Below are 26459 nucleotides of genomic sequence, written 5' to 3' on the forward strand. Positions count from 1 at the left end.
GAAGTGAAGTTCAAATGACCAATCATCACCTCATTTCTTTCCTGTGACCCACTACTGTCTGAGTACCGAGGAAGTGGTGTTAATGCAGTTCTCTGTTAGACCATTTAAAGACAGGTCCCCCGTGATGTTGCGCATAATGATTTATTTAAAATGACTTTGAAAAGGCTAAATGCAGAGACAAGAGCAGGAAATTGATGTCACTAGAGGTCTCTAATAAGAAAGATCATGGGTAAGCTGATTCATATTTCTTACTTTATATGTCACTTTCTGAGCTTTGTTTGTGTTTATGTCTTTCTCAAGAGTTTCCTTACCTTGCACATCCTCTGTTCTTGTCAGCTCCATGTAGGTGTTTCATGGCAATATGGACAGCATGGTTTGATTTTCTGGTATACAAATTTTCCCATTGGACTCTTTCTAATTGGAACAATGTCTTGAAGCAGGAGCTACAGACAAGGGAAAAAAATCAATTTACTTCACTACAGAGAATGAAGGGTACATTCATAAACTGCTGTGGTGGACTTTTATAGGTTAAACACCATGAATAGTCAATACAGATAAAAATGGAAAAAGGGATAGGAAATAAGTCTGTCAGCACAAAATGTTTGTATATTACAATGGCAGATATATAAGGGAAAAAACAGGAAGAATAACAGTTGTTTAAATAAACTGGCTTTAGTTGGTGGAGAGCTGTATAGTGAAAAAGAATGTCAGTTCAATCTAGGAAATTCCTATGGCCCTTATTTCCATCCTCCCGGTATTTTTTTTCTCTCTGATGGTAGTCTGTGGTTTCTTGAGAAAAACGATGTTTAGGATGATCTAGTTTGCATACTGCATTTACTAGTTTGTGTAAATGATAGTTTACACTCATAGCTCACACTCATATCTAGGGGCAATTTTATTTTGTGCAAAATGTCTGTTATAACATTGATTATTAACCATTGGCTTCATTGTAGCTATTGAGCAAGTTTTCAAACTGGAAAAAAAGCACCAAAAGTTTTTGTCCACAAGTGCATGTTAGTTGACGTTGATAAGAAAAATGACATTCATTATTAAGGAGAAAGTTTGTTTTTTCAAAGATTAAACCAGCTTTGTCTGAGTATGGATTTAACATATTTCCTTCAAAGACAACAGATGGTGGGGAAATAGCCAGTACGACATTAAATCATAAATTGCCACGCATTTCCTTTGAGGTATATGTCAGACTGTCTATTTCCTTCAAAAATTAAACCTGCTGGACTGCTGAAAATTAATTTGTATCAATTAATGGGGAAAATAAAATGACGTGTACTTGAACTAGTGTGTGTAAGGTTTTGCTGATAAGCTTAAGTTATATTCTCATTAATTATGAATGAACACCATACATAGTCGCTCCAGGATAACAATAAAACATGTGGGTCACCCCAGTGTAATGAGTAAGAATATACATACATATATACATTGCATGTGGTTGGAAATCAGCATGATTTTGATGCTTTCTATGCAGTGTACTATTCCACAAGTTTGAAATAGTAATCATTTCTTTGCTTTGACTAACTTAGCTGCAATGTCAGACTCTCATAAAACACCTGCATTAAGCAAAAGGCTGACGAAGAAAAAAAAACTGGTTAGTGATTTCTCTACACCTACATTTTACAAACAGCATTATTCTGAAAAATGTCGAGTCAGCTTATGATATTGATCCATTTTTCTGTCTATGGCTGGCCCTTAAATTTAACACAAGGCTGGAGTGAAAAGTTGTTTCTATTATTGTGTGTGTATGTTAAAGCATCCATCATGTTCTGAGGTAGGTTGAGTCTGACCTCAAGAAAAAGGTTCATGCGAGTGGTATTGTTAGATATGTACAAAAACATTGTTTAACATTAGAAAGTAAGACTACTTTATTTAGAAAATTTGACGATTTGACTACCATGAAGGATACCGCCACTGAAGTTGGGAAGTTGTGTTAAGTATATAAGTAATAGTATTACATTGATTTGCAATCCATGTCCAATGTTAATTCAATAAACGACACTACGGGTGTAAAGACAAGCAATTGAATGCTCAAATAATACAAAGATTGTTCTCATTGAAATTAGTGAGGTCCTAAACAAAATGTTTTTCTCACAGGCCGAGTTCAGCAAAGGTGTCACGTGTGGTATATCTTGAATGTTTGTGTTTCCAGACCAAACTTGGAAGTAAATGACACTTGATTAGTATAATATTGTACAAGTCTTAGTGCAACTCACCAAGATGACATTAATACAAGTGAACAAATTGGAATAGTCGATAATGACATCTGTCCATCGAGATGCCTGCAAAGACCAAACGGGACAGAACAGCCCAACAGCATGCTGGTGCGTCTGTTTTCCTGATTATCTTTGAACATGATTTTCCACCATATGGGAGTCATGGTTTCATCTTGGATCAAACTATTTTTTGGAGATGTGGCAGTGAGAGACCAAAGGCACAACACTGCCAAGAAAATGCAGGAAACTGAGACAAGTAAAACAACCCCATGAGTCATACATTTCAAAGTTAGGTGGAAAGATAAGCCTCAAAAAGTAAAAGGCAACCAGCTATTTCAAGACCAACAAACAGTCATCCTTTTGTAAAAGAAAGCTTTTGTCTACAGGGTTGCAAAAAGGTTGATTTTGATTGCTGTATTTTCTGTACTGTAATGCGCAGCATATTGACTGAACATTTCTCAAAAGACGACTGTTCACCTTATAATCTGATGTGCCATATATATGGATCAATACTGGTTAATCATAGTATGAAAATCCCTTTTGGGCAACTCCATCTAGTGGATGCATAACATAAGACCAAACCACTACTTTTACTACGTCTACTGTGCTGGAAAATGCATTGCGTCTTATATATGGAAAATAGGCCATGTAATGAGATGAGCCTTATACTCCAGTGCGCCTTATACTCCAGTGCGCCTTATACTCCAGTGCGCCTTATAGTGCGGAAAATATGGTCAATTTTTTGTATCAATCTTTATCATGTAGGCTTGAGTACCAAATATAGCCCAAAAATAATGGTTCCCTTAATATGTGAAGGATTGTTTGAAATGCAAATGTAAGTCATTGATTATGAGGTAAACATGCACATATTTCCTGATGGAAACCTTTCCAAAAAATGTTATATGTACAAATACTAATAATAATTTTAAAAACGTTAATGGTACATGGTTTATGAAAGACATGAATTAAATAATGTAAGAAAGCCTGATTGTCTTGACTGTCTTAGTGAACTTTGCCTTGACGTAGAATTCAAGTATTTATGCTGGAAAAATTTCTCTGGGAATACTTACTGCAAACTCCCCAGATAGTTGAACTTTGTCTTTTTGATAGAAGACACGGCCACGCATTTAAATAAGGGAGAACTTGTTCTCCCTTTCAAGGACATACAGCATGAAACATAGTGCTAGATAGACACATTATCAATTAAAGTGATTTGACCTTGTAACCCCTCAATTACTAGACTATCACCATCTGCCAGACCACTCTGCTGATTTAATTTAGTTAATCTCATCCCATTTGCATCACGACATTACAATAAAAATATTGGTCTCATAAATTCTCATCCTATCATGTCCTGTGTCACTGCCATATTTAGAATACTACGTTAACCTGCTGGAGCCATAAATATGAAGGGATCTTTAAAATATTCCACATTTTTTATGTTACATTAGGCTCCTTCAAAGACTTCCAATGACCTGATCTTTTCTTGACCTCGGCCAGTGCCTGAAACTCACAAACTGGAGTCAATGGCAAAGTGTTTTTATTTAAATGACTTTCCTCAAGGGGAGTGGAAGCTATTAGAAGGTATTCAATGCAACGTAAACTGGACAATATAGTACAAACCAGATGATGTTAGACGATAAGTAGAGGGGCCTCTCTCATCTGAAGTGGTTCAGCTGCTGGATAATTTAACATTTTAATACGAACACTAATCTACCACACATGCTCACACCCCCCTAAATATTTTATGATATTATTCTTGAGCGTAGAAGTATGGATAGGCCGCGGCATACTCGATTTTTTTGTTCGCACTGGGTATACTAGTTATATCTCCAAATAACCTAGGGCTATTGTTGGCCATTTTACGATATACCAATTTATCGTCTGATATACTGCATAAAATCGCCAACAATTGTGCTTTTTAGAGCTTGATAAATTATGCGTCATCAACATTCATTGGTGCTGCCTCGTTCTCTTTCTCCTTGTGTGAAATAATCAGCTACTTGGTTGTGGTGAAGAAAAATGGTGGAAGATAAGGCACATGTTGGTATTTTCATCGATTACAATTGACCATAAGGCCAGTGTTGCCCATACATATACAATTTGATGATTCATTAAATAAATGAATATTTGTAAGAATATAAAATAAACCTGTTTTTTTGCAAACCAACATAAACTTAAAAATAAAGTCACATAATCTTAACTATTCAATTTACCTCTTTTCCAGAACTGCAAATACCGGCCAACACCGCATAGAATTGGCCACAAAACAGTTTTGGCGCAACACTATTTATTATCCTGTTGTGAGACCAATGACGTACGACTGAGAGCAGGGTTTCTGACAACAGGAATACTTTTCTGCCGAGAATACCAGATTCATGAGAGCCTCGGAACATATACACTGACTGACACCAAGTAGCCCTACCATGTGGTGGTTGCAGGAGACACAATACAGCTGTGAAAAGAATGCACTGTCATGTTTTGAACGGTGATTAATAATTAAGTGCCTCAAATGCCAAACTATATATATATGTATATATATATCACTGTCATATATATATATATATATATATATATATATATATATATATATATATATATATATATATATATATATATATATATATATATATATATATATATATATATATATATATATATATATATATATATATATATATATATATATATATATATATATATATATATATATATATATATATATATATATATATATATATATATATATATATATATATATATATATATATATATATATATATATATATATATATATATATATATATATATATATATATATATATATATATATATATATATATATATATATATATATATATATATATATATATATATATATATATATATATATATATATATATATATATATATATATATATATATATATATATATATATATATATATATATATATATATATATATATATATATATATATATATATCACTATATATATCATTTTGCATTTGACCAACTCCTGCATTCATGACAGCATCCATTAATGGACCTCATACACTGCAATCAATTAAGCATTTCCTCTGGAAAGATCAGACTGCGTGAAAGTTACTGTTGTCGATAAGCTCCAGGCTATTGGGATGGCATCTGGTGGAAAGATATCCTGCTTTTGCATATGTGATAACCAGAGGATGTGTAATATATAATGTATATAACCAATACTTCAAAAGACGTTTTCACGGTTAAAATCGCGCCTTTTTTTGTTTGTTTCAATACAATCTACAACCTCCACTTTTTTAAGTTTTAAAAAGTTTCTAAAGTTGTTACATTTTGTGTCTGGGTTTTATTTCATACTGATTTATATATCATCATGTTAGTTGTATTTTTTTAAACATGGCGCCCTCATTAACTCCTGCATTAGGTACACAGAGAGAGACGTTTCCTGATATTATGATAACATAAGAGAATTCTAAAAATATAAACCCAGCTGGTAACTGTGATGCTTTTATCTTCGGAAGTTTGAAAAACAGCCAAAAAGAAATAATGCACTGCAAGATACTTGCAGTGAATAAATACCCCTAAAACATTATATCATTTTTATGTAAATCTAACTCACAGTTCTGGGGTCCTGGGTTCAAATCCAGGTCACATCCACCTGTGTGGAGTTTGCAAGTTCTCCCCGGGTCTGCGTGGATTTCCTCCGGGTACTCCGGTTTCCTCCCAGATTCCAAAAACATGCGTGGTGGGCTAATTGGACACTCTAAATTGCCCCAAGTTATGGGTATGAGTGTGCATGGTTTTCCGTCTCCTTGTGCCCTCCGATCAGTCAGCTAGGATAGTCTCCAGCACCCCCCATGACCCTAATGAGGATAAAGCGGATCATGTTCTCTTTTTTTTATTGTAATAAGGTGCTTATGTAGTTTCCTCACCCAACAATCAACCAGACCAAATGACCGTTTATCACTTTTTCAGTTATCTACTAAAGCACTAAATCTACTTGGAAATGATTAAGAATAGCATCCATATTGTCTAATGCATGTTATGACAGGTATTGTGTTGTCTGTCTTAACAAATCCAGAGAGGGGAAAAGTGGAATACAAAGAAACTGAGAATGGGAGCAGCAGAGATGCAGAGGTGGGAGTGGCATCACTTTCAATCACAATATAAGATTTCTTTCTTTTCAACATCCCTAGCTATATGTACATCCCCTAGTGAGTACAGTAGTATGGCCCAGTAAAGTGCAGGCAAGCTTAGGAGTACCGCTGTGGGAGTGAGCGCTGAAGGGTAGGAACTCTCCAGATGCATGCAAGTGTTGTCACAATAAAGGCATTTAGATATAGGACTTTGAATATAGAGTTTGTAGATAAGTAAAATTTCATCTAGCGACATACAGCATGTACTTTCATCATCAATATATAATACGTTTTTTTATGTTAGAACGCACTTTGACTGAGAGAGTGGTGGTGGACTTTTGGCTTATGATGGAAATTAAACATGAAGAACAACATACCCCAATACATAAATAACATTTTCACAGGAGTGCATCTAAAAGGTTCACATGTGTTGCAGTCATAGTTTCATTGTATGGGTATGAAACAGCTGGGGAAAAACAACTATGTACCATAAATACAATACTAATAGGTTAAGAGAACTTTGAGTGTCTAGTGCTAAATTACTGTGGGAAAAACCTGACTTTCTAAAAATCAAGTAGTAACAAAAAATAATTTGGACACATAAAAATATTTACACTTCTAAAAATAAAGTAGGCAGTTTGAATGAAATATTTTTCAAATGTATTCACAATTAGTATATGAAGAGCTGTCCTCGGCTCCCATATGTTTCTATGCTCACTAAGTCGCAAGCACTTTTACAGAAGTTAAGAACAATAAATGCATGTGTTGTTCACGGGTGTATTTTCAAACTGAGCCAATTGGGCTGGTGTGCTTTTCAGAGCACATAAAAAGGAGGCTGAAGCACAGCGTGCATGAAACAATAATGAACTCCTTTGCACTGAGCAAAGGGCTATACGAATAGCCTGCCTTTTATTTAGGTATTAAGGTGAAATCCTAAACAGGGACCCCCTGTAAGTTTAATTTAACTCCCTTTGATACATCCAAATGGCTCCATGACCCACTTTACTGTCCAGACCCAGGAGTTGAGAATTTGTGATTTAGGAGAGGGATAGTTTGAAAGGTTTGCATTGGAGTCGCAAACCTTTCATAATGTCATTCTTTTTATTATTTCAACTAAAGTCCAAATGTTATCATCTTTGGTTTCCCATCTTGTATACTCGCTTCATGGGGTGCCCTTTGCACTCCAACTTTTAAGATAATGGTCCATTGTCAGTTTTGCAGTAGGCATGAGAAAAGAGTAACAACTTTTTCGAAAGCGATATAGATATTATGCTGAAAATGTTGACTTCCAAATATAATAGCAATTCTATTCAAATTAAAAACAATACAAGGCTTTTGTCTAAAATAAAATAGATGTTCTAATCAACCCCATTGATATTTGTCCGCCAGTGTATTCGATTTCACTGTTCACTGTTTTTTAACTAATTCAAAGCCTTTTTATCTCAGTAGTGTGGAGAAAGAGAAATATATATTTATAAATATTAATACCAATAAATTTGATCTAATTTTAAAATGTGATTCTAACAAGCCTACATCAATCTAGGAGCCCTTTACATTAATGATTATCCAACAAGTAGCTAAAAAAAACTATTGCTTTTAAGTACAACCCGATTGATATATTTATCCACCAATGTATTGAGTTCCACTGTTTTTTTTTAACTAATTCAATTCCTTTTCATCCAAGTAGTGTGAAGAGAGAGAGAAGAAATGAACAGCATGTTGAAATCCAAACACTCTTACCACCATGGCCACGCTCTCACTCAGAAAATGACAGGCACATTTCAACCCTGTGATTGAGACATGCTTGGCCATAGACATGGCATTGGTAATGCCAGACAGCCAGTCAGAATTTGCCATTCACATTCTTTTTTTTAATTGAGGAAGAAGTTGCCGCTTCCCACCCCAAACCCACATCTCATCTGTCTGGTAGATTCTTTCAGATACGTCACCATGTGAAACACAATCATAACAAAATAGTGAGTAATATTATCAACTCTTTACAAAATCTTTGCTGCTGACAGCACATGGTGTGATATCAGTGACAGTGGTCTTTGAATTTCTGACTGCGTCTTAATTATTTTTCTATTGATGTGGTTAAAAAAAATGGTGTGTTTGTGTCATTTCTTTGTATGGTTTATTGATAGCTTGCATTGTCATTGTAGTCAATGTCACTGTGATTTTGGTTTTGATTACGTTTGTACCAGGTCACCACAAACCGCTTTTGTTCAAGATGTGTTTTGCTAGCCGAACATTTGTCACTCGAGTCATACTAAGATTTTAGAATCCATGATTCTCAAGTTATGTGCGCATGTTTTGTAGATTTTAGAATCCATGATTCTCAAGTCATGTGCGCATGTTTTGTTTTTCATTGCGTCCTGGTGCTTCCTTATTCAGAATTTTTAGAAAAATATTTACTCTTCGTGTATTTTCGGGGATACTGTATTTCGTCTCGGCAAACCGAGCTGGTTTTATAGTGTTCCCTTAGAAGTGACTCATATCATTCGGCAAGGGCTATCCAATAGAGCACTGAGGCAGAAAGCCATCTGTGAAGTAGTAAAGTGTTTACTAGTGGTGTGTATTGGATCATATCTGGTGATACGATTCGTATCACGATTCACAGGACAGATTGAATTCCGATTAATCCTGACACTACCCTTTAAGGGTTATTATGATTTTTGCAATTTTTGGATATCACAGTGGAAAATGCTAACCGAAATGGTTTTAAATTACATTTACAATATCCCAATGCAACAAAAAAACGTTACATAAAATTACTGTTCATACGGTGGGTTCATGTGTTGTTTATTAAGACAGCCATTTATTAAAATGCAAAATCATTAGTAATTATTTCTTTAACCTATTAACAAGACTAGTTGCTTTATGTATATGAATACCAATAATTTTAATTTAATTTTAGAATGTGATTATTACAAGACTATATAAATATAGCAGCCCTTTGCATTAATGATTATCCAACAAGTAGCTAAAAAAACTATTGGTTTTAAATGGTCTATGGCTTGGTTTAGATCAAAGAATATTCATGTTTTAGAATGGCCTAGGCAAAGTCTAGACTTCCATTTCATTATCAATTTATGCAATACTTAAAAATGGCTGCGCAGAATTTTCATTCAATCTGGATGAGCTTTAGCAATTTATAAAAACAGGATATCAGAGGAAATGTCTGCAAAGCTATTTGAAAAATCCACGCAATTGGTGCAGTTATTTTTGTTTTCAAGGTGGTTATACAGTTTTTGATGGGAGAATGGGTGATGGATTTTTCAGATTTTTATTCACTTACTTGGAGACTTATCTTTACTTTCCATCCTCTTTACAAATATATTTACTTTAGTGTTAGTCATTCATATACACTCACAGTAACAAAGAATTAAATTAGTGGTCGCAATTCCATATTGGGCTAGTTCTGGGCAGATGTCAATAAATAAGGTGCAGATACATATATACATAACGAGATGGTCATGGATAACCACAATACATCTCCGAACCGAAGTATTGTATGATGCTGCTCATATACTGTACATAACCAAAGTACTGTATCTGGTACAAGTAATATAGAAATATGTTAAATTCACCTCAATATTCAGACAGAAAAGTCTGAAATTCATTATGAGAAATGATAGATGATGTGAGAAAAGGTTTTATCTCAAGGAATTATACCAGAATATCAAATGTATTAAGGTTTCTCAAGATGGATACCACAATCTCATAACAGTTGTTAAAGATTACATTGATATTTTATAGGGTTATACGTGGGCAAAAGAAGGAATTGGATTCCATCACTTTGCACGCCCTCACTGGTTACATTCTGTTTTTTTTTTTTCTTAACACGTTAGTAAATCTTCCAAAGCGGCAATGACTCAAATATAATTGACTATAAAGAGATCTGACAGAGCGGTATCTGGTCTTTCTCCTTTTGTCAGGGATTCCCAGCTCACCCCAACCACAATACTTTCAAATCTCCGTCATTAGCCAAAAGTCGCTTTTGTTTAAAGACGGCTTCTAATTAGCCACGGGGGGACTGAGGCATTTCATTGGCTCAGGTTGAAGGATGCAAAGTGCGCAGTCAAAGTACACGTGAGTACTTGATGTTAGAGATATCCACCATTGGAGGAGGAATGGTGAGTCAGCACTCCCACATCAAAAAGACGCATGACTGGCTCTGTGTAGGAAGTGACAGACATGCAGGGGAATATCTTCAGCCTTTAAAAGATGCTAACATAAACTCACTGCAAACTGGTGGGAATCTGACTTCATATGCGATTCAAGGGAATCCACCGGGCATACACTATGCAAATGAGGCTGACAATTTTTTGTCAGCTAGCTCACTTCTGAATCTGGACTGTCTAACTGCAAAGTACACGTGGATTATTGGGTAGTTGCTATGTCCTAAGACCATTAAATTACTTTCTGGGATGTAGGGAATTTGCTTGACAGTGTTAGCAAGTTTCAATTTCTATACTGGGTTTGAATGAAAGTGCAAAGTGCATTTTTGAAATTGTTATTAAAGTGATTTTTAAATCATACTAGAGCCTTTTTACAAAAACGTGTCATACATTTGTCAAATTTAGAGTATTTGAGGCACTGGTTTCTGCTTTTGTTTAGTTAAGTAAGCCTTCAAACACGAATGTGAATGTTATGGATAAAATGAATATAGGACATTACATACTTAAATACATGTCTTTAGAATTTGTAAAAAGCATGCCCATCCAAAAAAGATGTCAAAAGATCTTGAAACTGTACTTTCTTTTTGTTTTACTCCATCTTTTTCAGACATTTCTGTCCAATTAGATATATTTTAATAGTTACTTCATAACAGTTATAAGACAAGTGGGAAATAACCCACATCATCAATTATAGAATTCCCCTAATTCTTTACACACTGGGCCCCATGGTGCAATTTGGGAAATACTGTGAGGAAATACAAGGTTCGATCGAAAGACTTCCTTCACCAACATGTCGCTGTGTGATAAAGATTACTGATTGGGCTTTGTTGTGGGACCTTGTACAATGTGTGAAGTCCATCCACTTGTTTTAATTACTGTTTGTGCAGTCTCCCTTTACCTAGGCCTCAACTAATTACAAACATATGAATATGGGAACAGTTACCTGATCCCTCTAAATGACGGAACATCACATACAATAAAGCCCTTAATTGGCATTTTTTTTCCGGTTGGATTATGTGGGATGTTGATAATTATTCAACTTTGTACCTCTAATTTTTCTATCATTTATCTTTTACACACATAAAAATGAAATGCCTAGCTAAGACAAAGGCAACATTGGATATCAAATACAAAAAGTTACAATAAATCGGGTGTCCTTCTTGATCATTTGTGCAATTACATTAGTGTGGCTTATAACTGGCGTTACGTTGATATTTCAATGTTTCGTAGGCCATTGTATTGTGAACTAGTAATTCTAATTTTCAATCTGTCTTAACAGAAGACAACCATGCTGCCATTTACCATTTGTGTATGTATTGGCTCTGGCATTGTAAGATTGCACTGCTCCTAACCTTGCTACATCCTATTTACACGGATTTAGTGTCATTTGAACAGAGATCAGAGTTACAGAAACAAAAAAGTCAGTAAAGAGCTTGGAGCATGGTCTTCTCTTGCAAATAGAGAGACAACATATTATATTCTGACACCTGTGGGGCACACTTAAAAGTATAAAATATACTCTAGAATGGATGTTGCATACATTCAACCAGTATGCGGCTCTATTTACACTGAATTCAAAATTTTGTATAACCCTCATCGCTTGACTGATTGCATTCATTTTTTGCTGACACGCTACTTACTGAGGTCACCCCAGCGGACATACATGTTCTTGTGGTCAAATGAGCAGACCCTTAAAATAGCCCGCCCGTGTACTTCAAGCCTTACGGTAAATCCATTTAAAACACCCCAAGCGAGTGGTGAGGCAGTTGACTTTTGTGTGCCTGTAGCACTTTTAAACCGCAAAAACACTTTCAATAGTGAAAGAAACAACAGCTTATAGCTATACAGAGGAAAGGCCAGGCATGAATAACAACAGGATGCATGTGTGAAAGCTTGGAAGATGGAGGCAAGCTATGGATCAACACGAAGGAGCCCGGGAGAAGCACGTCACGAACGGCTTGGGAATGATGGATGTTGGATGGCAAACATAGTTACTACACACAAAGACTGGCAGGCATGAGTTACGTGACGATTTGGAATGGATCGTCAATGCCTAGGCCAACTTTGTGTTTTAGGAATACTAAACCACAACCTACCTATGTGTCACTGTGACGACTCTTCATTGCATGTGTTGCGTTCAAGGGCCATTCCAAGAAGAGTTTGAAAATTGTCCCTTTAATTACCCTGTGGAAACAAAAAAAGAGACAACATGAAAATATATTACAAAGAGTTCAAACTAAATACTGTTAGTGCTGTTAGTGAACCAACAACAAAATATTTTAACATCATTTTCAACATGTTTTTGAGTGTTACTAAATGTTTGTAAACATGAAAAAAGTAAATATGCAAGATATTCTCCTTTCTAGACTACCTTACACACCCCTTGATTTACCATAACACACAAACACATTTAAAAAGATAAACTATAAATAAAAAAGTACATTTACGCCTCATTTGAAAATAAGCATTTTTCTGTACCGTAACTGAAAATCACAAATCGTGAAAGTGTGTGCATCTGAGAGAGTGTCCAAAATAAACCTTCCATATCAGCTAATGAGTGTTTTCCTGCCTTGCACAGGCTGCTGGTCACAGCTCGCCTGGAGGAAACTCACAAGTTACGCTCGAAGTGGCATCAGAGGGTGTCGGGACAGAAGCAGTGATAAATCCTGTGTCCTCTAAGAAGGTGCTAATCATTCAAAATGATGTAGCCAAATGTCATAAGATACATTAGGTGTCTCCCAGGAAGATAGAGCCCCTCAAAGTCAAGACTAATGACCATGACTTTTATCTTCCCTTTTTTATCACGAAAAAAAATCTAAACACATGAACCCCAGGTTGTGAAACTGTCATCAATGTTTTTCTTACAGTAAACCAGTTTTTAAACCATGTAACCACCAAGCAATATTTTTCGTTACTTTGTTAGGTTTAACAACTGCAGAGGTTTATTATTATACATTAAATTGTGTTACTTTTTAATAGAATCTTGCTGTTTATTCTGATGCTGCTTAATTGGAGTAGTGGTCTAAATAATTGCAGTGTGTGTAGCAATTAGAATGACTACATTAACCTATGTTTTCAGAATACAATTTTTTATTGCTACAAGTCTGAAAGGTTTACCAGTAGGGGCAGTAAAATCTCAGAAAACTAACAACACCCAGGATTCATGATGTACACACTTAATGCTTTGCAATTGGGAAATATGTTGAAAGGGGTGTGTTAAAAAATAGCAGTCTGCATTATCTTGTAATATAATTAATATTACTTTCCGCAAGGAGTAATAAAGTAATGTAAGGCCCTCCTGGCTGAAGTAACGCGCTCAACAGTGATTACAATTAATGAACTGAGTGTGTATGACTTCGGAGAAGAGTTGGAGGGCAAGAGCCGTGACGCAAGGATGAAATGAATGCATGCAGAGAATTTTGACACCACTGTAAACAGCAACCAGGTGGGAAAGTGTTCTTCAAGTGACTGTTTTCATGAACAGATGGCCACTGTTAATAGCGCTAGTAAACTTAAATGTTGGGTGAACAGAGAAATACTCATAATGTTCGGTTGAAAATGTCTTTTTGTAATAAAAGTAGTGACTTTGAAGAATATTTTAACAGATTAGTGATTAAAAACAAACTATTGCAGTCGATGGACTTTTACTTTTATAGTGATTTTCAATCACCTCAAATGAACCCAGCAATTAAAAAACTTGGGAAAGAACACGTCAGCAAAATAAGAATTCTTAAGGTAGGTAGAACCTAAGGAAGCTCCTTTTTCCTTCGAATAATTTATGAAAGTGGTATTGTAAAAAAAGGCGAGCCAAGTCATAGACATTTGCAACTAAACTCTCTTCGGTACAATCTTTGAATTAAGAAACAGGGCTCCACATTTGTAAATAACACAAATGTGATTGTGCCTGAATACCAGAGCATTTTGATTTTTGTGTCATTGCAAAAGTCACTGCACCTGTTAGGGCTGTTTTGGCACACCACCATGTGCGCAAAAATGGGCATAACCGAAATTTGGTGTCTGACAATAGCTTGCTTTGGGCAAAAACAATACGACAAAGACTCAGTTAAATGAGTTCTTTCTTCAGTTTGTTATGGGCAGTGGATCCGAATGTAGACAGGGTGAGGTAAAATGAAAGTTTATTGGACTCGGGAAGTAGGTGGAAAAGCAAGAGGTCAGATCTGTGGAGTCTGGAGGGAGTCAAGGCAAAGGTACAAGAAGGGAGGCAAAATTGATGGTCAGGCCAAGTGGCTCAGGGGGATGGTTCGTCTAATCAAGACGTAGGTAAAGGTGAGTTCCTGGGGCGAGAACAAAGGGTCGTGTTAAGTGCTGGACCTGCCAGCGGAAGGCACACAGACATGCACACACGCCCACCCCGAGGCCTAACACTGTCATGTCAAGGAATACCAGTCTGCCTTGAACAGGCTGCATAAAAAGGGCCTGAGAAAGGGATCATTGGCTGGAAATGGAGCACACAATCGTGACTAAAGCAGGCCCAGGCACACTCCTTCATTTGCACATGCGAAAAGGAGTAAAGATGAGCATCCCAGATTAAATTGTGTTAAAGTGAAATCAGACATTTGGGGGATTGAAAATACAGGTTCAGTATGCGGCCAAGACAGGGCTAGAGAACCCATGGCTCGGGATCCATGTGTGGCTCTTTTGATGGTTGCATATGACTATCCACGGAGGCAAAGCGCTGGTGAGAGAGCTGAATTCAAAATGCATCAATAGGAGTGTCATATTGGCACTGTGCACTACCCCTAGCGCCTTTTTAATTATAATTTCTTGGTCAATAGACTTCTGCATGCATACTAATGGATTAAAGACGATGTAAATATGTGGTCAAAAGAATTCAGATACTTTTTTGACTTTAAAAGGGGGGAAAATACAAAAAAAATCACTTTCAAGTATTTCTACTTTTAAGTATGGCTGTCAAGGAAAAATATTTGAAAATATTAATTGTTTATGGATATCTAAAAGACTATACCAGAAAGGTAAAAAAAAAACAGCGACTTACAATTATCTTGTATGCAAAAAAAAAAATCCCATTTTGTTCCTATTTTTTTTCTTGTAACTTTTATTCACATACAAACTGAAGTGATAAAATTTGAAAAACTGACATCTCCCTCTAAAACCTTCTTTTCTGATCTTGTTTTAATTCCAAACTTGTTTCTGTCATGTCAAAACCGCATGTGGCTCCAAGTATGTGTCAACTCAAAAGGCAGCTTCAACTCATCACCATCAGCCTTGAAGATTTTGTGCACATGTGAGTGCCTCCAATGTTTGTCAGTGAGAGAAGATTGGGCTGTGGTTGAACCTCTTCTCTACAGTTATTTCTCACTTGTCTTGAGAACAAAGTAGAATAGAAGCATGCAAAGAAAGAAATCAAAATGAGCTGTAAAAACGGAGAGTTGAGGACATTGAAAATAAACTTGCCAAACTCTGGAATTTGGGATTTGGAAAAAATGCAGGGAAAATAAAAGTTTTACAGGACCTGCCTTATGTTAACCTTGATATCTGTGTTCTTCCGCCAACTATTTAGGTCTGTTAAGTTGTCTGTCCACAGTCAACAGTGACTTTTGAATTTGCAGACGGCCAGTGAAGTATTCAGCTTTGAAAGGTTATGGGAAGTTTTGACCCAAGACCATTATACTCCTTTGCATCTAAATTGCTTCCATTTTCTATGACTTCTATTGTAATTTAAAAAAAATACTCTACCATGAAACATACCCGTGTGTCTACCATTGCACCATATTGCACATGCATGCATGCACACGCAGATACTCGCCCAAAGCTAAAGAAGAGTCAACCATAGCTGTCCTGTATTTTCAGTCAAATCTCAATATTTTATAAGCACACTAAAGAAGACAAGATATCTGAGGAGAATTCTCTGGTGGTAGATTCTTCAGCTATCACACTCACCCTTGTCATCCATGTGTCATAAATAATCCCACAAAGAGAGACAAAAGAGATACAATTTAATAAAATGATCAAAATGTAAACTGTCTTAAAAAGAAGGGGCTTCATTTTTTTTCTCCATAAGAGCGAATCTGCATTAGTAATAGTACTACTACATACAACTATACTATATGTATGTATCTATGTGAGTATATATATATATATATATATATATATATATATATATATATATATATATATATATATATATATATATATATATATATATATATATATATATATATATATATATATATATATATATATATATATATATATATATATATATATATATATATATATATATATATATATATATATATATATATATATATATATATATATATATATATATATATATATATATATATATATATATATATATATATATATATATATATATATATATATATATATATATATATATATATATATATATATATATATATACATACATAACTTACATGTATATTGCCACTCATAAGGACCGTGTAGTAATTGGCTAAGTACCCCTTCCAACCTTCGTGAATGATAACAAAATGTAAATACGATAGAGGGAGGTGAAATCAATTGCTAAATTGTGGTGATTGATCAGTTGATAGATTGAGCAGTTAGAGACTTGTCAGAGGGAAAGAACAAGGACTAAAGCAACGGAAGACGGAGAAGGCACTGTCAACAATGATCCTAACAGATTTTGTAAGGTAAATGCAGTAATTCTTATTAAGGGCCATGATTTAGCAGGTTTCTTTCCTTTCTTTTCAATACATCGTTCAAGTGTGAAATATCAATGACAACGCTTCGAAAAAGCACCTTGACGTCAAGCAATAAAATTGCATCTTGCCACTGCAAACCTGGGTCACCATTTTTAACACCTGTGTGCACAATGGCCAAGAGAAAGAAAGCGAAATAAAAAGCATCAAAGTGCAAAAAAGCCTTGCGGCTTAAGGAAGCAACACCTTTGCCCCGTTGACCTCGATTTAGCCCGTCTCTAGTGGCAAAGTCTTTTACACACAACTGAGGCCAGGATAAATTGCATTTCAGACCCGAGCCTAGTTCGTTGATTAAAAAGCGTGAAATAAGTACTATATCTTTTTTTTTTCAAAGACCCAAGAAGGGTAACACTTTTAAGATCAAGATGACACCCAAAGTAAAGATGGCGGACATATGAAGGATGTCTCAGTGGAACATTTTTCACCGTCTGTGAGAAAAGCTGGTTCTCTTCAACCATCTATTATAAATGGAGTTGAGCGTCACCCATATGCCTTATCCTGCTCTGGGCAGTCAGCGTGAAATATTCACCTGTTCCACTCCTTCAGTAGAGAGGCCAATAAATGGAAATAGAGGAGCTGAGGGAGCTTCTCTGTCTCCAAACGCTGACGCCAGCTTACATTTGCAATGAACCTACTTGTGCAGCCAAGTAGGCGCACTATGAGTAAAAACATTTTGTTTGCTAAGTCCAGACTACTCGGCCGACATCAATAATGTTATACATCATTTACAATGTCTGAAACTATTTTCCATTAGCAACTTCCGAACAAGAAAAGTCATATACTTAAAAGAAGTTGTATAAAAGACTGGAGGTGCAAAAAAATGTTGTGGCTTGGCTTGTTGAGAAAGTCTTTCAGTGTATTTACACTACAACTACAATCAATGCTGGTCAACCGCTGGTTTGAGCTCATTCCCATTACAGAGGACCACACCCTCAAGGGAGGCTTTTCACAAGCAGAATTCCAACTCACTTTCAAAGAGCCAAAGGCGAATGCACTGTATTCAACTTTCCCAAAGCGCACAGCACAAATGTTTGGCTGAAGACTACAAGCTGTCTGAAGCCAAGACAGCCCTGCGACCAGAAATCATCAAGACAAAGAAAAGATAACGACTTTAGGGAATGCAGTCCAAGAACAGATAGAGACCACGACGTTGATTCTACATTAATACATCAATAGTTAATGTTTTTACAATATATTGACTAAATAGTGTTTTTCAGACAGGTATGCAAACAATGAACCAATCACTGATCTGACTGTTCTTAGAGTAGGGCAAGCAATTACCTGAAATTACACCATGGCGTATAGCATGTAGTAATATAGAAACATAAGATAATATATTGACGATAACATTTTTGAAAACTGTATTGCAACATATTGCAGCTCTTGTTTTATCAATTTTGTGGATAAGAACAAAGCAATTTTACATACCAATTAACGAATGTAAGATAAAAAATGACGTCAAATTCAGTAGATACACAAAAAAGTAAACATAAGCATTTCAAGAAAGATTACTGAGTATTTCAAAAAGTGACAGGACAACTAAGTTTCTCTTTGCACTTTGGAGAGTCAAATAATAGTTGTAGAAAGTAATTTCATTCCACTTGTATATATTACAGTAGAATATTCTCACTGAAGATTGTGGACACCAAAACAAACCAGCATATTAACTTCCCATAACTTGTCAAGTTTGGCGGCTCCTCTACCATCACACAAATGTAGCATATTCTTATAGACAAGGCAGAGTCAAGCATTTGCAAGCGGAAAATATGCTTCTTTTCCCTTTAACTCAATACGTAACATACTACATGTGATCTGAAAAGAAAGTGAGGAAATGTTTGGAGGGATGAGCCGATCTATAAAGCTAAAGAAGCCATTTAATCCCGATGTTGAGTGGTCAGGCTGAGTCATTGATTTTAAGGAGTAAGCCATTCTATAGATGACGGCAAGTGAACAAAGTTAGCAAGATCAAAGCACGAGTCTGACAGCCTTGTGCAACAGACCTCATTAAGTCTCAGGGGACAAAGAAGAGTCCACAGAATGATAGAACCTTGTTACTCTAGTCTAGGGCCAAGAAGTAGTAATCGGTGGAAACAGTCGGCATGTCTTGGGCTATGATATGCCACACTGACAAATATATAGATATATTTATATATAGAAAATCTGTTGTCGTTTTTTAGTGCCTTGATGAATGCAAGCACCTCAAGCACTTTTTATAAGGATACCAGTAAGAAATACCGGTTATTTATTTTTTTATTATGCTGATTGGTCTCAAACTCAAACTATCGTAATCTGTAAGACTTTATTTTTTTCCCCTGCTTTGAACCCTGTGGCTATAGTCTAGTGCAGTTTTTATTCTACATTGATTTTTAAAGGCTAATGTGCTACATGAATTTTGTTGTGAATTGGCTTGAGGGTTATAGTACAATGTGATTTATTCAGTAATGGAACGAATACAGTTTTCTTGTAAATTTGGTTGGTGCGTCTTAGAATCAGAGTGCAAATATTACAGTACATTTAATAGCATGTGTTCAAACAAAAACATTGTTGGACAGAAATATGCCCATTCTTGCAATTCTGGCACCTTTTTCTAGCACATGCTAAGATTAGAACTAACAATAACACCTTCCCTGCTGCCATGCTCCCAATTTGAGAAATACTTAAATTGAAACTGAATTTTAAGCCAATATAACACAATACTACGTACTGTAAATCGCAAATATAGCACACAAGGGCTTTTTTTTAAAGAAAGATGAGGAACTTTGGGTGTTTAATTTATTTTGGCCTTGTATCCAGACTCAGTCTTTCACGTACAATCCCATTCAGGTTCAATTATGTGTGACCGCACGACTCAAATAATACCTTAAATGCTCAAGCAATTAGCATTTTATCTCACTTGGTTTACCTCCTGGCAAGGAGGCTTTTTGGCATCACTCCACACTCCACTCACTCTATTGATTCCACCCTAATGGATCTAAGTGGAATGTCAAGTATCTTTTTAGCTGATTTTTTTGTGTTGTTTTGATTGATGCCATTTGCATTCATTCACAAGGGCCAGTCTTGTGTGTGTGTTTGTCAGAAATGGTAGAACTATGTTATGTTTTGTCTTTTGCGGGATCATAAAACCAATAACCGCTATCACGATCATTGTTGGTTTATTATTTTTAATTTCACTCTATTTTTATTGACCACAAGGATAATGTCTAGCCAACAATCCAATACAGTTGTGTTTAAGTGTTTAGTAATGGCTGGCTTGCTATCAACCACAACCAGCAATATGCCTACCATCCAAACAGGTATATTTCTTCTGACAATGCAGTACTAATAAGAAAATCATCTATTGAAGCTTGGACACTGGCTAAAGCTTTATGAGGCATCACATTAACATTCACTTTGGGAATTCTTCCCTGATGCTACAAATAACAAATTAAATTGGTGATGCAGTTTTGTATGTGTCTGAGGAGGTAACATTTGACTAACCCGCTTGGGTATATTACTTATTGGTTTCTATTAGGCTTAATTAGAGATGGAGAAGATTTGCTGATGAATGGCCTTTGAGAGTGTGTTCCAATTCAAAATTGTGTTTACTGGCCTAGGGGAAACGAGTCTTTCATCCCGTGCAGATAAGAGTGTGATTTGTGGTCCACTTGGTGCCCTCCTCGGTGTATTCTCAGGTTGGATTGTTGCCTTGCTTTCTTCCATCTTCTCACCCTCTGATTAATGCTGATATTTGCAAGAGCTTCATAGCTGAGATGAACAAAGACTTGTGATAATGGTGTTTCCTTTCACTTGTTGTGTTTCTCAGCCCGTGCATGTGTGTGTGTGTTTGTGCAGGGGAGGGGGGGTTTGTGTTTGGAAGGATTTTGCAGCTTGTGAAAAGTAAGGAAGTAACTAATTTTCTCAACTAAGCCAAGAAGCATTATTCAACTCGATGTGACAGTAGCAGAACATAAACATCTTTCATTTAAAAAATAAAAAAAGAATGGGATTTTCTTTTCAACAAATTATTTGTTTTCATTTTTCATAATTAATTAATAAAATGTAGTCTACAATTTGATGAAGGACTGAATAATAATGAATGAGAATTATTAAATTTATGTAAGGATTTATTTCCATAAGGAAACCTCATCGTGACCTTTCGCAAACCCTGCCCCCAGAAAACGTAATTGACTTTTCATATGTCCTAGCAACTGGTTCTAATCCATAATCCTTCAATTATTATTTTGGTATTTACTGTAAGCGTTACCTTACTGCAAGCTGCCATTCTTTACAGAAGGCCTGGAAAACCCCAACAAGCTGCAGGCACCCAAAACGGTTTAGCAGTGTGCCTATGGTCTATGATATTTGGACATGAGGTATGCAAAGAGTTCATTATGAGAGAGAGCAGAGAACAGAAGAGAGCCACACAATCAGAAATAGGCGTATGGTTGTGGAAATCGGGGCTTGGCTTTGGCTAGGACCGGATATAATTTAATTATAATATTTTCTACATTCTGTGCCATATTATAAGTATATATAATATAAAAATAGCCATGGCAAGGATCAAAATGTATTAATCATATGTTGAAGTGAATTCATAGTACACTCTTTGACAGTCAGACTGAAGTGCATATATAGTATACTTTGTGACAGTCTGACACATAGACCTTTGCCACAAACCGTTAAACTCATTCCACCATGAGTATTACTTTATCCAAGAGGAAAAAAACTATTAAAGATTATGGTATCAAGCTTTTTTCAAATTGTTTGATGGACCTTATTCATTTGAATAGTAGGAAAAACTATTTTAAATTGATACTAAACCCTTTATCTGTTCTGGGGTACTGGGTTCGATCTCAGGTCGGTCCTCCTGTGTGCATATTTCTGGGCTTGTGTGGGTTTTCACCAGGTACTCCAGTTTTCTCCCACATTCCCAAAACATGGATGATAGGCTGGTTGGACACTAAATTTCTTCATAGACAATCCACAAAAAATTCTGTATGACGAGTAGGGGAGCTGGTGCGTTTCTTTTAGTATGTACAGAACACCAGCACACATCTATATGTATTCTTATATCATCTGCAATTATTAGAATACATATGAAAGGTCACATTAGTTGCATTATAAATTTAGACCAAAATGTAGGTAGCCGTAAAGTTTCATTTTTAAAAACCACTACTGTAAATAGTTATGAGGAAAAGTGAACTTCAGATGCATTGGTTTTGTCAAGGAGTTAAAGCAGTCAATGTCTGGGTTCATGCTATGAATTAAGCAGACAAATAAAAATGACACATAATTATGAAAGGATTTGGCCCACATTACCAATTACGAGAGGGAGGAAAGCAACCAATTCCTTGGGTACCATAAATCTCAGCTACAGCAGAGAGCAGGGGGGATAAGAGAAAGGCCACGAAGAAAGGGGCATTGACAGTTCATCCATCTGAAAGGGGTTATGAAATCACTCGAAAGATTTCTGTCAATTCCGTTGACTGGAAGACAAATAATTTACAAATGGGGTCCTTCAACATGATGGAAATTCTGCCAAGAAGTGAGCACCGATCTAAAGAATCTCCCACAGGCAATAGAAAAATAGCTGAAGGCCAACCCAAGATACTAGAACAAATGGGCATGTGTCTAAAATCAGGAAAAAAAATTGAATAACTATGACATTTATGAACATGGTGTTATAAGAAAGCCACTCCACTCAAGATTCAATGCTGCCCGTTTCTATTAGGACAAGATAGGCGCCAGGGTTTTGACACTCCAGACTGTTAAGACAAATTTTGAAGGTCTTCATCCCATTCAAAAGTTATCGCTCAAACTGAAGTACATAGTCTGTAGTTGGTAAAAAGCAGTTGTTAATCAAACCTGACAAAACTTTGTAGATAATGAAAGGAGTAGGTAAAAATGCAAAATGACCAAGTTTTGTAAAATAAACTAGCTTTGTGTCAACTAAATGAAAATTCATCTATTTTTCTGTGTGAGTTGACTATTTGAAAAGTGAAGTTTTCTAATGATTTTTATGTATACAATGTACAAAAGACATGGTAGGCAATTTTGTGTGATATCTTAATAAGTAGTACACTAGTAAAATTTGCTTACATAATTATCAGCACAATACCACTATGAAAATGTCTCCGCAAATCAATGCAATAACATTATTCCGTAAATGAGAACTCATACCAACTATGTGCATTGAAAGTGTCTTTTGCGAGTATCGTATAGTGTAGCTCCCTTCATACAAATCATAGGATATAGAAAAATTGATGTGCCTCTCATATCACTGGATCAAGATGAGGTCGGTCAACCCAAATTCCAAAATGTCAGAAAATAAGCTTCCCCTCTAAACAGTAAAGGCCACCTGACCCCCGGGAAAAAAAATACACTTGCATTGGTGCCTTTTCACAAAAGAGATCCATTTATCCTTGGCTGTCTCGATGTCAAGGCCAACTGAAAGAAATTACACTTTAAAATCAGTGACTGATGTACTTCTGTGTGGTGACTACTTTGAGGTTTGCTGGAGGTGACCAGCCATGAAAATCCATCGACACCCTCTAAAAGACTAAGTAGCCTTGCTTTTTCTAGTCGATTAAGTGAGAAATAAATATGTCAATACTACCTAATGAAGTTGAACAGTTCCTGTCATCTAAAAAGAGATTTGATCGTGCTTATTTAATTATGCCATCATTCAAACCACCTTGCCTTAATATTTCATTGTCATATTTTGATTTTTTTTTTAATTTGGAAGTAATTCCCTGCCAATTCATTCAACATTTCTCATCATTCAAAATACTTCAACCTATGCATAAACAATCATGTTAGGAAGTGAGTGAATTTCAATGTTCTTTACCATTTCCATTACACTAATTGTTTTCAAATTTGAAACATGCATCTTGGAATTTGTTCACTTTCAAGGAAGCACTCTTGAATATTTGAAAAACATATCAGCTCTAAACACAGGCTAACATTTTCTTTCTTCGATTTTCTTAGACTTCAGGGATGCTCCTTTTTGATATGGCTGAAACTGTCAACAATGTCAAACGTACTGCAGGTAATTAAAGTAGGTTCAGAAATACCGATAGTTAAATACCCCTGCTTTTCAAAAACAGAACCAGTAAAGGTAAGCGCCTTCTCAGAGACTCAACATCACGCAATCAGATGATTTGATTGGGAATGACAACAGCTCCAGGCTATGATAAGTACAAAAATGGTGAGATAGATGATTTTAATGAACACACGCCGCACAACATGAATTTTTCCTGATTATATTTACTCCCCACCTCACTTTCCTCACATTCCCTTATACACTGTCACTCTTCTGATTCTGAAAATGCTGTCAGAACCCGAGTATTAGTGGAAAAACTCAGCCAACTCAATGTCATTGCTATTGATCTCAAAACATCAGATTTACCTAACCAGGAAATTGCACACAAAAACAACAAATTTCTTCCTCTCCTTTTCAGCTCATTAGCCAACTTTTTAGTCATTCATTTTCAGACACTTGAGGCATTGAAATGATCAGTCATTTTTTAAGCTAGGCAAGGTCTGTTTCATGCCACGATGCCAGTCAAATCAGTCAACGTGGTGGAGTTGGCAGATTCAAAAGACTCAGTCAAGCACAATGTGCCTCCATGAGTTAATTGGATGAGAAAAGACATGAATAAGATTTAGAGCTTTTAGTTCAGCAGGGAAGAAAAGAAAAGCCGGGAGGTGTGCAATGAATGGAATTCAGCAACCTGGCAGGTGGGATTACATTGCCTCTGTGCATTATACAGTGCTAGGGTTTGGATACAGGTGACATTGGTAGCCGCCTTGGGCAGCCTTTGAAATAAATAAATGCATAAAACTATCATTTAATACTTTTAACACAAAGGCTAAGTCTATCAATATCTGAAATGTCCTCTCCTGGACAAAACCATCAAAGTTATGGACAACATACATCAAATCACTGGACCATGTGTCCTTACTGATGTATCTTGTAGTAGGCACATTGAATGTGGTTCATACTTAACCGATTTTAATGCATGGACATTACATCATAATGTATAGATTTCTACCAAAGGAGCATGAAATCGAAGTTTTAGGATGGATTGTGTGAAGTCATAATGATAAATTAAATAGCCCACACGCTCGATGTTGCTAAAAAAATTCTAAATATACAAACTAAGTGAATAATGCCTCAAAACAGTAAATGACACCATTCGCGAATGCAACCATTGACAAATGTGACGTCAATCACGCCTGGCAGAGTAGCAAAGAATATAAACACACGCTTTATAGTTACTAAGAGGTGCAATATGTCTGTCTTTCTCTGCCTGAGATTCTGACGAGACCTTGGTCCCTTTACTCGATCCTTGCTCGGTCTTGTATAGGTCATGGACATCGCAAAGCACAGTGATGAGTAGGAGGGGCAATATCAGATTTATTTGATTGGCTAAAATAGTACTACTGTCATTTCAAAATGTCTAACAATGGCTATGTTTATGTTTTTCTCAAATGTTACACATTTGGAAAATGACATTTTGGATCTCGTTTTTTAAATCTGTTTCTTTTCACTGGGATGCATTTGACCAAGTTCTGTTTTTATCCATTAATGTTCAGAGAATCTTTACATGTTCATTTTATCATCATATTTGACATTGTCCTCATTTTCCAGTCATTAAGTTAAAACTACAGATCCGAATTGAATTGAAAAAAAAGTCGTTTTATCCCCTGCATAATCTATGAAAGGGTTTGTGTTGCATTCACAAGGTTGACCTCCAGCAGAGCACACTGCTTTCCTGCATTTACCGTATGCGTTTGTCCTTCACCAACAGCCATAATCACACACTTACATTCATCATTACATTGCAGGTTACCAAGAATAACGACAATCCATTTCAACTATGCCAATAAATATTCATTTCCTGGGCACTCCCATGAGGTGGAAATAGTTCTCAAAGGAAAGTATACTGGCAGAAGTCAATGAATGACCTCTGCTCCTTTCTCCGACAACATTGAAATAGGTCGGTTAGTTGAAAGGCAGTGAGAATTGTCATGGAAGCTTCGCCTCCATTTGTTCTGATGTGACTAATTCCAAATGAATGGAGTCGCAATGACCAAATGTAAATGTTCCGTTAGACTATGGATTCATGTGCCACAAAAAGAGCTCGTTATTACAACTTCTGCAAGTCCATTTACAATGTGGCATTAAATCAAATGTATTTTTTGCTATATGGTC

At 35.9% G+C, this 26459-nt stretch overlaps 1 long non-coding RNA gene across 1 annotated transcript in view; it reads right to left on the bottom strand.

The window, feature by feature from the left end:
* Window positions 1-324: 324 nt before the first annotated feature.
* LOC144197100 (uncharacterized) overlaps window positions 325-26459 on the bottom strand; it is a 78795-nt gene continuing 52660 nt past the window's right edge. The window contains exons 3-4 of the long non-coding RNA XR_013326468.1: window positions 12632-12719; window positions 325-443 (exon numbers count right to left, since the gene is read on the bottom strand). This is a non-coding gene — a long non-coding RNA (uncharacterized LOC144197100). The remainder of the gene's footprint in view (window positions 444-12631; window positions 12720-26459) is intronic.

This window comes from Stigmatopora nigra, chromosome 5, assembly GCF_051989575.1.
Source record: "Stigmatopora nigra isolate UIUO_SnigA chromosome 5, RoL_Snig_1.1, whole genome shotgun sequence".
In the NCBI taxonomy this organism is placed as follows: Eukaryota; Metazoa; Chordata; class Actinopteri; order Syngnathiformes; family Syngnathidae; genus Stigmatopora; species Stigmatopora nigra.